The sequence below is a fragment of the Periplaneta americana genome, chromosome 10, assembly GCF_040183065.1.
Source record: "Periplaneta americana isolate PAMFEO1 chromosome 10, P.americana_PAMFEO1_priV1, whole genome shotgun sequence".
In the NCBI taxonomy this organism is placed as follows: Eukaryota; Metazoa; Arthropoda; class Insecta; order Blattodea; family Blattidae; genus Periplaneta; species Periplaneta americana.
The window spans coordinates 66746297-66761884 of NC_091126.1; the positions used below are offsets into that span (position 1 = coordinate 66746297).

Sequence of the window (15588 nt, forward strand, 5' to 3'; positions counted from 1 at the left end):
TGAATGTGCCTTAAGCAATAGAGTGTAAAGCAGCAGAGATTAATAAAATAAATAACACAGCATTTTAATACCTCCACAGCATGCTTGGCGTGGAGCAGTGTTCTTAACTTATATGCAGACAGAGTTCGAATCTCCGTAGTGAATTTTTTCTTTTGTCCTTTCTTTTATTTTTACAACTCATTTTATTGTAATAGACTCAAATGATTTTGCTTATGTTAATTCATGTTACTTACAGAAAATTACAAAATTGGTGAAAATTTGTGGTTATAATTTCAGAAAACCAGGATATATTTTGTCATCAGAATTATAGTTTTCCTTCTTGTTTACAATTACTACGTTTATGCCCTGATGATCACGGATCTCGATTAGTATAATAATCATATTCCCTGTAGCACAACTTGCAAATTAGTTATTGCCAATTATTTAACCGTCAATGAATGTTCCTTAGGCAATAGAGTGCAAAGCAGCAGGGATTAATAAAATAATTAACACAGCATTTTAATATGGAAGCCCCTAATTGTCGTATTTAGTGTTCCTTCCATCTAGCGTTAAAAGTTTGTATTAACATGAAAAAAAAAAATAATAAAGCGAAAAGTATCTAAGGATAAAAAAAATGACGAAATCCTGTTATATTTTCACGGATGCATTTAAAAGGCAACAAAAAAAAAAGCTTAGTAACTCCACGAAGATTTGAACTTGTAATCTCACGAACACTTACCTAACGCTCTACCAACTACGCTACGAGTTTTACTGCAGTCAGAATGACATTGTAAGGAGCAATCGCCGTACGCTACTTGACAACCTGTTATACAGTATATAGTGTTTCTGTTACAATATTCACTGCTTAAACACTCTGAACTGTCTGTTTTAAATCTCGTATATGAATTATTTCCTCGGAAGATTTTAGTGATTAATAGTTGTGTTCCCCATTATAACTACTACAGTACAAAAATATTCGCAAACTTCTGAACAAAGCCTGGCTGTCCCGAGCGCTCACGGAAATACCCGATTCGAACTTGGTCTCTCAGACGCCGGCCACTTTCATTTTGACCAAGTGTACACTGGAATACGCTATTTTTACTATTTAAACTATCATGAAGAATAAAGACTTACACTGATCATACGTTATTTACACTTTTATGTACAGTATTTTATATTGCAAAGAAATGTATTTTATTTAATATTATAGCCTACTTATTTTGTAAATAGTGTACAATTGTGTAAATATGTTTGATCAATGTAAGCCTACATCCTTTATAATAGTGGAAATAGTAAAAATAGGGTATTCTAGTGTACATTGTGTAAAGGGGCTGTGAGACATAGACTGTTTTCAAAAGCCGATGCTCAAAAAACTGCTTTTGGTCTCTAGAACATGTTTCTTTAAATATTATTTTTGTAGAATATGATTTTTGTTTTTAATATACTGTATCAATTTTCCTTCTTTACCCTAATCATTCCTTTTGTATAAATTATCTTAACTAACATTAAATTGTAATTGTTTAACTTTTAGATTTTTTTCTGTTTTGCTGTTATTTATAATATTTGCTATGTATTTTCATACTGGTTGAGTGGAAGGCAAGGCCTTAAGGCCCTAACTCTGCAAGTAAAATAAATCGACCAAATAAAGAATTGAAATTGTAGGAAAGATCATCATTGTGTCATTCTTTATCAGGTCTAGTTTTGAATGATGAATAGAACGTCAACTGCACACAAACAAGATGCAAATGTTCCCTAATAGTATCTGTGTCGCGCGCGAAACATGACGTCACGTCAATATAGTCTATGAACAATTGAGGAGCGTTTTTTCAAAAGTCCCTAAATGCTTAAAAGTAAAATTTTCAGGAAAGTTTCTTAAATGATTAAGAAGTATTTACCTTTTTTTAAATGATTAAGAAGTGTTTACCCCAAACATTTAAATTTTTTATGTCATATTGTTTCATAAAGCAGTAATTGTATTATATAATTAATATTTTCAAATTTAGATTGTAAAATGAAAGAAAATAAAGTGAAAAGTTTACAGTTTTTTCAAAAGTCGCTAAACGCTAAGAGACGGAAACACAACACATATTTTGTTAACATTTAAACCTGACACTTTTATATCTTCTCTTTTTAGTTAATTTTTCTGACATTTTTATACGATCTTTTCCCCGAAGTTTTTGGATTGATGGGTATACCCGAAAACACATGTGAACACACAATATGAGGGCTCTTGCTTTTCTTTGTAGTCTTTCTAGATGCATTTGCCTTTGATCTAGACTTCCTACCGCCTTCACTTTCGACAACAGTTACACAAGTTTCAGAATAACTAGAAACAGACTCCATATTATGATATTTTACAGTACTGTGCTCTGACTACAATCGTTTAGAATCGGAGACAGCTGTTCATAATGACCTGACAATCAGCGATAATAAAATTAATTCCGCAGAGCAAGACAGAAGCTGATTGATTGACTTCAAAAAGAATCGTATCGTGAGCCAGTATCTTTCTACACGCCTGGCACATAAATATTAATATTCTGTTTCATATTGTTCTAATGTAATTTGGATCCGAACAAATTTAAATAGATTTAAATAAATTGAGTTATTTATCTTTTAGGCCTACATGTACACTTAGAGGCAAAAAGAATGGGCCGACTCTTGGTCGATAGAAATGCTAAGTTCTATCGCCCGGTTCACTCGTGTAAACGTAACCCACTGCAATTTAGTAAACCTTACGAGCAGTGTGTGGCCCAGTGGTAGCAAGTCTGACATCCGTATCAGAGGTTGTGAGTTCGCCTCCCGGAACTGTAAAATTATTATTTTTTATTTTAATTTTTACTTAATTTATTAGTTTAAATGTGAAATGGCATTTGTTAACAAACTTCGTTATGCCTGTATTGTAAAAATATTATTGCCCATCACCTGTGGGCTATTAATAGGCGAGACCTGGCCTTTATAAACAAAAATACTTGTTTCACATCCTATAAAACCGGACGCATATCAAACACAAATAATTAAATTAACAAAACAAACAATTTGTTAATATATTAACAAAAAAGGGCTTGTGGTGGGGACTAGTATCTCGTCCACAAACCACCTGCGTCAACAACTGCCCTCATTCTGCGCGGCATGGAGTCCACAAGATTATGGAACAGGTCTAAATTCTTGGCCATCTCCTCCCACGCAACTAGAGCTCTGTCCCACAATTCCTCAGGTGTCCGAACGGGTGGTGTTCTGCCCAATTAGAGCGTAGGATCCTTTTGACTTCAGCCTACAAATTTTGAATCGGATTCATATCTGGTGAATTTGGAGCCCAGTCGACTGAGTCGACATCACGCCTCCTCGTAAACCATCTTTGAATCCGGCTGGCGGCGGTGTGTATCGGCTGATTATCCTGCTGGAAGAAAAGTGTTCCTTCTGGATATCGTTTTCGGGCGGAAGGGATCATTACATTTGCCAAAATGTGTTCGTAGACTTCTGCCGTAAACCGCCCGTGGATGCGTTCCAAAAGTCCTGCCCCATCGTATGACATCCACCCCCCAACACGCGACTCACGCAACCCGACTTGTTAATTCGTCTCACGAAGCGTTCATCGTATCGGTGGCCATTCATACAATATACTAGGGCAGTACTATCGTTGCTATTAGAGACAATTACCTTGTCGGAGAAAATGACATTTCTTCAATCGAAGTCCTGTCGGAGAGTAGCATACGCAGAATGCTACTGGAGACAATTACCTGGTCGGAGAAAATGACATTTCTCCAATCGAGTCCTGTCGGAGAGTAGCATACGCAGAATAACCTATGCGAACCAGGGCAATGAGTTATTGTTTCTGTGCCATCTTCAAGCGTAATGACGAGAGAGAACGTTGCATTAACAGATAGCAGTATTGCTTGAAAGAGAGAGGGAGGTTTATTATTTATTAGAGTTTGGGCATATTCTAAGAGATATCGCCACATAATTATAGCTTTGCGAGACACATATGATGACAAATTTGTAATTAAAAAAAAGAAGACTGGGGGAGATTCGAACTTTCAGCTACTACTATCAACTTGTTTCAATAGACCAATGCCGTAACGACGCACGCTACTGTGACTGTTAATATTGGTTCGGCATAATACGTGGTTTTCCTCTCCATATTCGCTCCGGTTGACTTTGTATTTATCAATTTTATTATTATTTCGCTCTTCAAGGGCTCTGATGTATCTAGAATCAACCCGCCATTCGATTTTATTACAATTTTAGACTCTTAAACGAAATACAGCACATTTAAATGGTTTAATTATGTGTTACCTGGTGAACTACGGCTTTGACGAGACGAGCATGCGTAATGTTATTTCTCTGGAAGTTAGAAATTGTCAGCGGCTCATTCTTTTTGCCGCTAAGTGTACGTATTTCGAATAATAGTTGAAGGAAATAAATTCTGAACAGTAACATCAATCGAATGATAAAGAAATTGAATGTTTGAGAAATTCGTACAAAGTATGGGAAAGTATTGTCTTCGTGACACTTTTTCTCGATTCTATACCCCGGAATATACATTGCGTAAAATCGTACTTACACAAATTCTCGACCTAGCACGGAACAAGCATGCATTAGGATTTTCGTAATGTAAGAAAATAAATACTTCTGGAATCCACGTAAGACAATACAGGACATCACATTGACAATGTACCATCATCTGTACCTCAGGATTTGAAACCGTGTCTGTAACCTGTCACGCAGCCGTAAGTCAACACCTTATTGTTTACGTATGTCATATCATTAACTGATCGTTCGATGAGAAATAGAGCTGAAAGCGTTCTTAATTTTAACTCAACACACATACAGTCAACGCCTGTCTGTAGTCGGCCAAATTATGTAACAAAAACGACACGTAATCAGGCGTCCAATGTGTAGAGTACTGTTCCCAATTCAATACATTCGCATTAAAATAAGAAACGCAGTACATTTACATTCAAACGCATCGATAACATACAATATGTGCGTCATTTAAATTGACGTGTCGTTTAAATTCGCATTGCGAACTTTGACGCGTGATAGACGCGATAGGCATACATGTATTTATATTGTGGTTAACGTATCTTTAAACTGCAAAAAGTTTTTCATTTTAGATACTCAAGAGGACAATGTTATATGATATCCGCATCATCTCCGAAACAACATTCAAACAAACTGTTGCCAATATCTTATTATTTTCATTCTTTATATGGGGAAAGTAATTCCTTTTTAAATAAAGATTGAGCGGAAACATTACTTTCTGGATATAGTAATATTTGTGGGTTCGTTTATGGAAATCTATTTATGAAATGAGGCGCTCAGAATACAAGTGGTGCAAGTTCAAAAATTAAACATTTGCTAATTTAAAGTTAATGGTTTGGCAGTAGATGGTAGCACTTTACCAGATTGCCATTTTGTCAGAAGACAAGCGAAACAAATTCACCTCACTTAGCAACCTGTGCTGTTTACTTTGCGGTTTGTTCTTTTGTATAGTAATTAATGTTACTTTCATTTGTGCGATGAATTGAAAAATTACTGTATTTGAATCAAAGTGAATGGATAGTAAAGAGTTGTCGGTAGGCGTACCTGATGCAACTGGATGCAAGTTCGATACTGAAATCTAAGGTAAAGGAAAGAAAAAATTGAAGTATTGGTTACGTTATAACAGTATTTAATTTTGTTTTAAGTAACTCCTCAAGTGATAAACTGTTATTCTTATGTGTGCAGACTGTATTTTCATTAATAGAACATCATATAAAAGTAACTTATATGAGAACAGAATAGAATATAAACTGATTATCGATATGTCTTTTTTCAAGACGTTACTATAATTATTTATAACGAATACTGATAGAGAATTGTTAAAATTGTATAACAAGTGAAAGTCATAAGCATGTGATTATTTTATTGCACATTGAGAGTATTGCCATATAAAATATTCAAACATTTTCAGCAAACAAGTGGAGCAAGTCCATAGTTTATTCCTCAATATTTAATTAGAGCCATAAATTTTGTTTCAGATATTTATATTCTTATGGTAAAGGTAAAAGAGAATTTTTTGTTCATAAATAAATGTACATTGGATGAAAAATTGTGCTATTGATTTTTGTATTTGATATTTTCTAAAACAATGAATACCTCACTAACAGTTTCTGTGGACTTTCACCACTTGTATTCCGAGAGCCTCAATTATTAGTCCGTATACGTTCGCAAACAAATGAATGATGGAATTATTGTCGATACAATAAATTTGCCGAGTTTGTATTACGCGGCAGTATAACAACGTGTAAATTTATCACCGTAGGGAACATATGTCTACATGTTAGTCATTCCTTTCATAAGATATAAACAGTGCTTTTGATCAAATATGTACGTCAGGATTAATATGAACATTGCATATGTACGTCGTTGTGAAGAATAAATTATTATTATTATTATTATTATTATTATTATTATTATTATTATTATTACGTCAACAGTATCATCGTCACGATTATTTTAGTATCCTTATTGACTAGGTGTCCTTCGCGAAAGTAATTACTAAAGCACTGAATCATACTTAGATTACCAGCAAAACACATGACTTCATTGCTACACCGGTTACTTCAAGAACGTTCAGTTGTAATCGAATAGAAGGGAAGGTTTCGTATACTAATGTAATTGCTTTTAACTATGGGAAAATGTAGAAAGGAACAAAAATGAGATAACCTGAAATATAAACTGTTTCTTACAAGACGTCACAATAAATGCAACTTAATAGTTTTCATACATGTTGCAAAACTTGCTTTACAAGTAGGTTTTTTTCACACCAAATGTGGTAACATTTTCTACAGACTTAAAAGGGGAGGTACGCCATTGACTTGCAAAAATTTAGTGAAATTATTTTTTTTATATCTCAACTACTATTAAATCTAAAGGAATAAAATTTTTCATGCTTAACATAAATACATTACACTTTATTAAACACTATTCAGAATATTAAAATAAATAGTAATTACCTGTAAAAATAATATCAAATTTACATAATTTTTTACAACCGTAAAGCATTTACATAATAAAATCTACAATGAATTAAAGATCTGCATGATTCTTTTACGGGAATGTTTTAACAACATAGTCTAGGATCTTTTACCTATTCCTTCAAAAAATATATTTTTCTTAATCGTTACCTACAATATTAAATTTTCTAAAATTTTTTATTACGAAAAAACATTTCCTGAAGGAACATATAAAAGGTCCTAGACTATATGTTTAATGTAGGTATTTAAAACTTTCTAGTAAAAGAATCGTGTAGATTTTTAATTGTATATTTTATTATGTAAATGGTTTACGGTTGTAAAAAAATGTAAATTTGATATTATTTTTACAGGTAATTATTAGTTATTAATATTCTGAATAGTGTTTTGTAAAGTGTAATGTATGTATCTTACGCATGAAAACTTTTATTCATTTAGATTTCATAGTAGCTGAGATATAAAAAAAAATGAATTTTACTAGATTTTTGCAGACCAGTGGTGTACCTCCCCCCTTTAAATCACACCGTTCCTTCATTGTTTATCGATGAAAATTTATTTATTAAATACCTATATGCAGAAATATATTTTCACAGCTCTACATACGTAGTAAACATTGCATTTCGCGTTAGGAATTTTGTCAGTATTTTCCCAGTTCTTGGGGGGATATGTTTTGCAAATTATTCCTTGAATATATTCTCCAGAGAAGTATCTAAAAATAATTTTGAAATGCACATGTTACATTCTCAGCTCAATCAATAAATCAACCTCTGTTCTCGTTAGAGTATATGTGCACTGCATTTCAAGATACGAACTTATTTGTTTATAACATTTTCATACTGTGGAATTACGTCTATGAAGTTTACCTCTTTTTTGTTTCTCATTACTGCATCAGCCTTAATTGTACGATATGTTTCTTTCTGTATCTATTATTTTATTGTTACTGTTTATATTAATTAATTTTTAGAAAGTTTCAGGTCTATTCCCAGAATAATAGGCCTAAAGTTGTTATTGTTATACGTTAAATTGTAAATAATGTTCGATCTACATTCCATAGTTATCACACAAAAGTATGTACAATACAATTCGTCTAATTTTCGGCGCGAAATACTTTAAATATCTCCCCCTACATACAAAGTCTACCAACCTCGTAAAGTTCCTCATTGTTTCCCAGAATCCACGCCTCATGTTGGCGCTTCAGATGTTTGGTCACCCTGTTACTACGTTAAGTCACATGCTTCCTAACAAATATAGGGAACGTAATGATTTTTTTTTAAGTTACGAAATCCATACGGTAATTAGAACAAGGTACGAGATAAAAAATGAGCACTCGATACATTCGCGGCTAATTGGTAGAAATAAGTACAAACTGCTTGAGACATTTAACAATCCAATACAGCACACAAACGCAAGGCCTTCGCACTACACTCAAATATTTCGTCATTTTTTTTCGTTAGCCTACACGACAGCGTAGCGGCTATTTCTGTACGCGCGCGAGAGACTGTTGCTTCTCTCGCGTGTACCTGCTGGCCTACGCGCACCGGCACACTACCGCTACAGCGGCTCTTCGACACACTAACACTGCAGCCACAGGTGGAATCAGTTTGCTTCACGTGAGGCAGGAAAACGATCGCGCCCGTACCGTGACTGTGGAGGTGACTGATAAGACTAGAGATTCGATGTACCGATGTCAAGGCCGGAGCCAATGCCCTTACAAATCAGCAACAGCTCTTCTGTTTCCAGCCGTGCTTGACGTCCTGGGTCCGTACTATTAATGCATTCCGTTTCAGTGCTGTTTGCCCGTATTCCGATGCGTGGATTTTTTTCTTGTACTTGATTATCCAGATTGCTAAAGCGTTTACTTTTTTCAATATTGTAGCTTTGAGTTTTTTTTTAACGTGGAACATATAAGTGAGCACCTATTCGGGAAAAATATCCGTTACCATTCCTGTAATACACTACGCTCATCTTATTCCTTTGCGGGAGAGCGCCAATCCAACCCGCAACATAACATTACGCCTTAGTGGCTGAAAGCTTATGCAACCCACATCATACCATTATTGGAAACGAATATCACCGCATATTATGTCAAGATAATAGTGGCTTGAGCAGCGAAAGCTGCATTCATTTCCTTGCACTGGTTACGATATTCATTAAAAGTTCAACATCTTTGTTTTACGATTATACCACAGTCTAGTATATACAGTCACGAAGCTCAATACTTACGGAATATGCATCCATAGATAGTTGCTAACCACTAGGATCGCTACTATCGCCTCATCACAGACAATGCGAACTAGTACAGGCACAGTCTATTGTTCCGAGTACCCTCAACAACTCAAGTTTCGTGACTGTATATACTAGGCTGTGATTATACTGAGAATTCTCATAAAAACGGTGACTTACAATTATTTTAAATCATAGGCTACAACTAATCACTTAAACCAGGCATTTCTAACTTTGGCTGGTGACTTCAGACGTCTCGGGTGCAATGCGCTTGCGTCAGATTTGTTGTTTGTAATTGATGCATACTATAGGCCAATACTAACGAAATGGGTTTGCGCCAATGACATTGTTTAAATATGTTGTTTTTTTTTTTGTGAAGTTGGTAGAGATTGCGCACGAGATATGGTGACATGCGCAAGTACACCTCTTCCTACACGTGCACGATTCCTAGTTACCGGATTTCGAGATTGCTATATATATGAAGCAATTGATTCAACATGGTGTTATACAACTCGCCTCTTGGGTTTATCGGTTTAATCTTCGACAGTCATGGTGGCGTAAACAACAGAGTATTGGCTTAGCAAGAGTATTCAGACAATTTCTCACGCTGGTAAGTAGCTTACACATTGTTTTGGTTTGTCCTATTTGCTTCCACAAGAAGCAGGTGATGTTTTGTTTTTGATATGACTGAGATGAAGCTAACATGCCCAAAAATTGAACAGATTAGCGACTATCTTGTAGGTTATTGTGAGGCTGTATTTCCTCCTAATATGGGCCGAGCAGTCGTCTGAAATCATTCATACAACCAATGCATGTTAAGCGGTTTCATAAAAAATTCAACGCCTTGTTTTATAGCTCAGACCCTGATACTTTTAAGATAAGTTCAGTTTTTTTTTAATTTTCAAACAGAAAATAATTTGAAAATTAGTGGACTACACATGCAGGCCCATAAAATAAGAAAAGTAGAACACCACGCGTTTAGTCGTGTGTCAGTTCGCAGTCTGGGAAAGTGGGACGGAAAATTGTGCTCACATCGTAACGTGGTAGGCCTACCAACCTAAAACAAAAGCGTTAATTGATTTATATATGACTTATTGGCGCAAACACGTTATGACGCTACAGCAAATTGCGCAAGAACATTATGGCGTTATCGCAAATGGCGCAAACATGGTGCCCCACATATCTCTGCTCTCGAGCTCCTTGAGAGGAGAAGCATAGGTAAAACGACAAAGTAGGGGGAGTGGCAGTGGAAGAGATGGAGATGTTTAAATACCCTCCCTCACGTGCTCTATCACCTATGCTCAGGGAGGGAATACGCGCTCCGACGTCACAGGTTGTCCAGTTTGAAATGACTGACCTAAGGGGAGAGGATGGTATTTTTAAGACTTTTTTTCTTATTTGATGTAAATTATTAATTTTTTGTATGTAGAGAACTCATAGCTGTGGCAACTCAACCAAATAAAAATATTTTTAAAAAAATTATTTGGGGCCCAAATTTGAAAAAAAAAATATACCCAATGCAGGATTGTACTAAAACCGATATATCTAAACCGTTTTTAAAGATAGATTCAAACAGTTTTTGCAATGTATTTGCAAAAGTATGTTCTACAAACTGTCTGTAACAGAATTTTGACATTAGTCCCTACGTTTGTAAAATAAACAATTAAAATTTAGTAACAATTTTCTGATTTCCTTTCTTGCAAACAAACGGACGTATTTTTAAAATGAAATCAATTAACAAAATTCTGTTACAGAGAAAAGTTTCCTAATAGTCTAAAGAATGTGTGTTCTAATTTCATGCATGTATCTTTAATAGTTCAGAAATTATATCCATTTTGTCTGGCAATGTAGCAAAAAAAATGAAGTTACTGGAAACCGAAAAAAAGCGGGCGTGTGATTTAAAAACCCATAGCGCAGGAAGTTTAAAAATGATGTCTCAACATCCGATAAGGGCACAAATACCCAAAACATGTTATGCAATGCATTCCACACATATCAAAGGGTATTTTAAAGAAAAAAAAAATTGAAAATTTAATTTACCGGAAACAACAATAAAAGTGAGCGAGTGATTTAAAAATCCATAATGCAAGAAGTTTAAAAATGGCGATCAACACATATCACAGAGTATATATATATATATATATATATATTAAAATTTAGTCATTTTTCATCAAAAATACCATCCTCTCCCCTTAAATGTTCCACGCAAATGCAGAGTGTCCACCCCGCCATCTTTCTTGAACTTGTCATCTTTAGTAGTTCTTGCGTCAGAGGGCAAAAGGAAGTATCCACCAAAATTTGGATTATCAAGTTATGGTTGATTAATACGAGTATATATTTTTATCGCATGTATAGTATTTATGCTTATTTCGTTTTTGGTATTTCCGAATTGCAGTGGTGGCTAGTTGCGTATATAATGGAGCCGGTCATAAACACGAAATTACATAAAATTGCGTTAGCCTACAAGCGCAAAAATGCGATTATAGGTTGAAGTTGTGAATTCTGAAATTCGCGGTTATGGGCTGATAATTTCTCTGCTAATAGTGTTTGAATGAAATGTGGCGACATGGGCAAGTGCAAAGGAAAGTACTGTACTATGAATTTTCGTTGGAAGGCGTTTGTGTTTTTTAACATCAATATATACGGGGCGTAGAAAAACAGTGTGTTATTTGCAGTCGTTCCAAGGTCTTGTTTCGCTGTTTTAAAGATCAACATTATCGAATGGTGTACTGTACTAAATAGTGTCGTGCATTTCAATCTTTATGTTCGGTTCAAGTTTGTTTAGATTAACAAGAACCGAAGTCTGCTTTGAAGAAGCGGATCTGTCACAGCTCGCTTGAACTTACCCCTTGTATGATCTGTGCCTTTGAAGCCGCTGGCCTCTTCTACCGTCCCCTCCTAACCCTTAATGCTTTTAGCTGAGTAAGTATATTAGAATACATCTTGTTAAGTTTTATTTAGATGTAAGGACAGGTAATTTTTATTACAAAAATATGATTAACAAAGAAATATACGTACATATAGTTACATCCAGCTAAATTAAAGCAGACGCTTGTACAGACTCTTATTATGCCTCATTTCGATTATTGTGACGCTTTATTCAGTGATCTCAGGGTGGATTTATCCCAGAAACTGCAACGTGTTCATAATGCGTGTGTTCGTTTCATTTGTAATGTCCGCTACTACGATCACATTTCGCCTTCTTTCGATAAATTATTGTGGCTCAGGTTAAATGAGAGGAGAAAGTTACATTCCCTTTCTCTCTTATGCCGAATTTTGCACACCTCTACTCCCTCTTATTTATCATTCCGATTCCACAGTCTTTCTCGGTATTATAACTTAAATACTCGGTCACAATATGATAACACGCTAGAAATACCACTGTACACATCTCTTTATTCTTCATCTTTCACTGTTGCTACTTCTCGTCACTGGAATTCTCTGCCGCCTGAAGTCAAGGGCTGCCGAACTTTAATTTCCTTTAAATGTAAATTAGAAAAATATCTTATGATGAGTTGCCAGACCTAACGCGTTGCAAATATTTAATGGAATGTGTTCCACTGTATTTATTTTTATTTTATTTTTTTGTTTCTTATTTTTATTATCTAAATCGTGTTTATTTATCACTTAACGCCAATATGTATCCCACTGTGTTGTTTTTTTATTATTAATCTATTTTTTGTGTACATTTTATTCAATTGTCGGTTTCTGGCTTAATTATGTAAATCCTACTTAATTGTAATCTAATACGAATATGTATACTAATGTGTTTATTTTTATTTTTACTGTGTACATTTTTTTTATTGAATTATCGGCTTCTGTTTTTATGTGATTCGTATATGATTCTAGTAACATTAATATGTATGTTTATTTTATTTTATGAGGTAAATTTTATGTAACTACCTCTTTTGATCTCATTATGTACCTAAATAGTATCAGTATGTAATTACTTAATTCCGATCCAGTTTTATGTTCAACTGTGTAAGCAAGCTTTAATCCTGGTTGAGTGTAAGAGAAGGCCTTACGGCCTTAACTCTGCCAGGTTAAATAAAGCCATTATTATTATTATTATTATTATTATTATTATTATTATTATCACATTATGTTTTAAAAATACATGACAATTGTTAATATACCAATAAATTACCGACAGAAAGCTATAATTACATTCTTCACATAATATTTAAATAAATCACAGTTGCTCAGTAACAATATTTGTGTGACTATACGGATGATGAAAGTATTAGCGACGTGTATTACAGGCACTATGTTCGATTCAAGTTAGTCGACTATGACGAAATTCGACATTCGTTGCTGTTCGCTATGCAGGAGGAGGCCTGTCGTGTTTGTTTCACTTTTTTATAAAAATATTCGCTGTCTTGCACTCGCACCCCTTCGTGTTTTAACACGGATCTTGCGATTAGTTTTTCATATAAAATAAGACGAAGTTTGTAATGTCTTGGTTTCCTTTCTCATGTCTGAACATTGCACAATACTAGTCGGTACTTTGAAGATACTTACTGGCTTTTAAGGAACCCGGAAATTCATTGTCGCCCTCACATAAGCCCGCCATTGGTCCCTATCCTGAACAAGATTAATCCAGTCTCTACCATCATATCCCACCTCCCTCAAATCCATTTTAATATTATCTTCCCATTTACGTCTCGGCCTCCCCAAAGGTCTTTTTTCCCTCCGGCCTCCCAACTAACACTCTATATGCATTTCTGGATTCGCCCATACGTGCTACATGCCCTGCCCATCTAAACGTCTGGATTTAATGTTCCTAATTATGTCAGGTGAAGAATACAATGCATGCAGTTCTGTGTTGTGTAACTTTCTCCATTCTCCTGTAACTTCATCCCTCTTAGCCCCAAATATTTTCGTAAGAACCTTATTCTCAAACACCTTCAATCTCTGTTCCTCTCTCAAAGTGAGAGTCCAAGTTTCACAGCCATACAGAACAACCGGTAATAGAAATGTTTTATAAATTCTAACTTTCAGATTTTTTGACAGCAGATTAGATGACAAAAGTTTCTCAACCGAATAATAACGCGCATTCCCCATATTTATTCTGCGTTTAATTTCCTCCCGAGTGTTATTTATATTTGTTACTGTTGCTCCAACATATTTGAATTCTTCCACCTCTTCGAAGGATAAATCTTCAACTTTTATATTTCCATTTCGTACAATATTCTGATCACGAGACATAATCATATACTTAGTGTTTTCGGGATTTACTTCCAACCGTATCGCTTTACTTGCTTCAAGTAGAATTTCCGCGTTTTTCCTAATCGTTTGTGGATTCTCTCCTAACATATTCACGTCATCCGCATAGACAAGAAGCTGATGTAACCCGTTCAATTCCATATCAGTTTTTTAAATATATTTTGTTTAATATATTTATACATGTGTTTTAGTGAATGTTTAGTCATATTAATAACAAGAAAAATTACCTATCTTCATTACTGTGCGTAACTTCGCAAGATATGTGCCAGACATCCTTATACAGCTAAAGCATAAAGGTGCAGGGAGAGGAGGAACTAAGGATAAAGAACAACATAAGTAAGGGAAGGGAAAGATTGAAGTCTGATTAGTGTAATATTTATCTAGTTAGCGATGTATGTAATGTAGTGGGAAAGGAACTGGCCACCCTGTCTCATTATCTCCTGGCCTAGTTGTCTCATAAGTGGTGCCTTGTTGGTATCACTTGTGAGGTTCAGACCTGTTGACTAAACACATACTAGTGTTCTGCCGAAAGGCAGGTCTTTCACTGCAAACCAGCATTCTCCAATCTTTCCTATTTTCTGCCTTCCTCTTAGTCTCCGCATATGATCCATATATCTTAATATCATCTATCATCTGATATCTTCCTTTGCCCCGAACTCTTCTCTCGTTCACCATTCCTTCCAGTGCATCCTTCAGTAGGTAGTTTCTTCTCAGCCAGTGACCAAACCAATTCCTCTTTCTCTTCCTGATCAGCTTCAGCATTATTATTTCTTCACACTCTCTTTCCAACACACCTTCATTTCTTATTTCACCTAATTTCTTTTTAATTTGGAAATTTTGAAAATAGTCACATACATCTATAATAGGTCTGCACAGACGGCGCTCATTGAGCGCGGCCGCTCCTTCGGAGCGGGAGAGCCATCTAACAGCTCGCCGGAAAGGTACGTCTGAATAACGTAAGCCTGCTATAGGTAGAGGATATTCCACGCAGCTATGTGGTGTAGTGTGTATTATCAGTAGCTATTTTATTTTGGCTATCTACGGCTACATAATGGAGGAATCTAAAAGACGGAAAAGTGATTATCAGCAAAATTCTTTCAATATTGCATGGGAAAATGCTTATTTTTTACAGCAGCTGGAGTCA

At 35.1% G+C, this 15588-nt stretch overlaps 1 protein-coding gene across 6 annotated transcripts in view; it reads right to left on the reverse strand.

The window, feature by feature from the left end:
- The window catches only part of LOC138707770 (ras association domain-containing protein 1-like), a 366200-nt gene that overhangs the window by 305303 nt on the left and 45309 nt on the right, over window positions 1–15588 (reverse strand). For 2 of the 6 annotated variants that reach the window (XM_069837649.1, XM_069837650.1), the window contains exon 1: window positions 8140–8483. The exons of the other annotated variants lie outside the window; for them this stretch is intronic. The gene's annotated coding sequence lies outside the window, so the exon portion shown is untranslated. Of the gene's footprint in view, window positions 1–8139; window positions 8484–15588 lie in introns of those variants that run through there. 6 annotated transcript variants of the gene reach the window in all.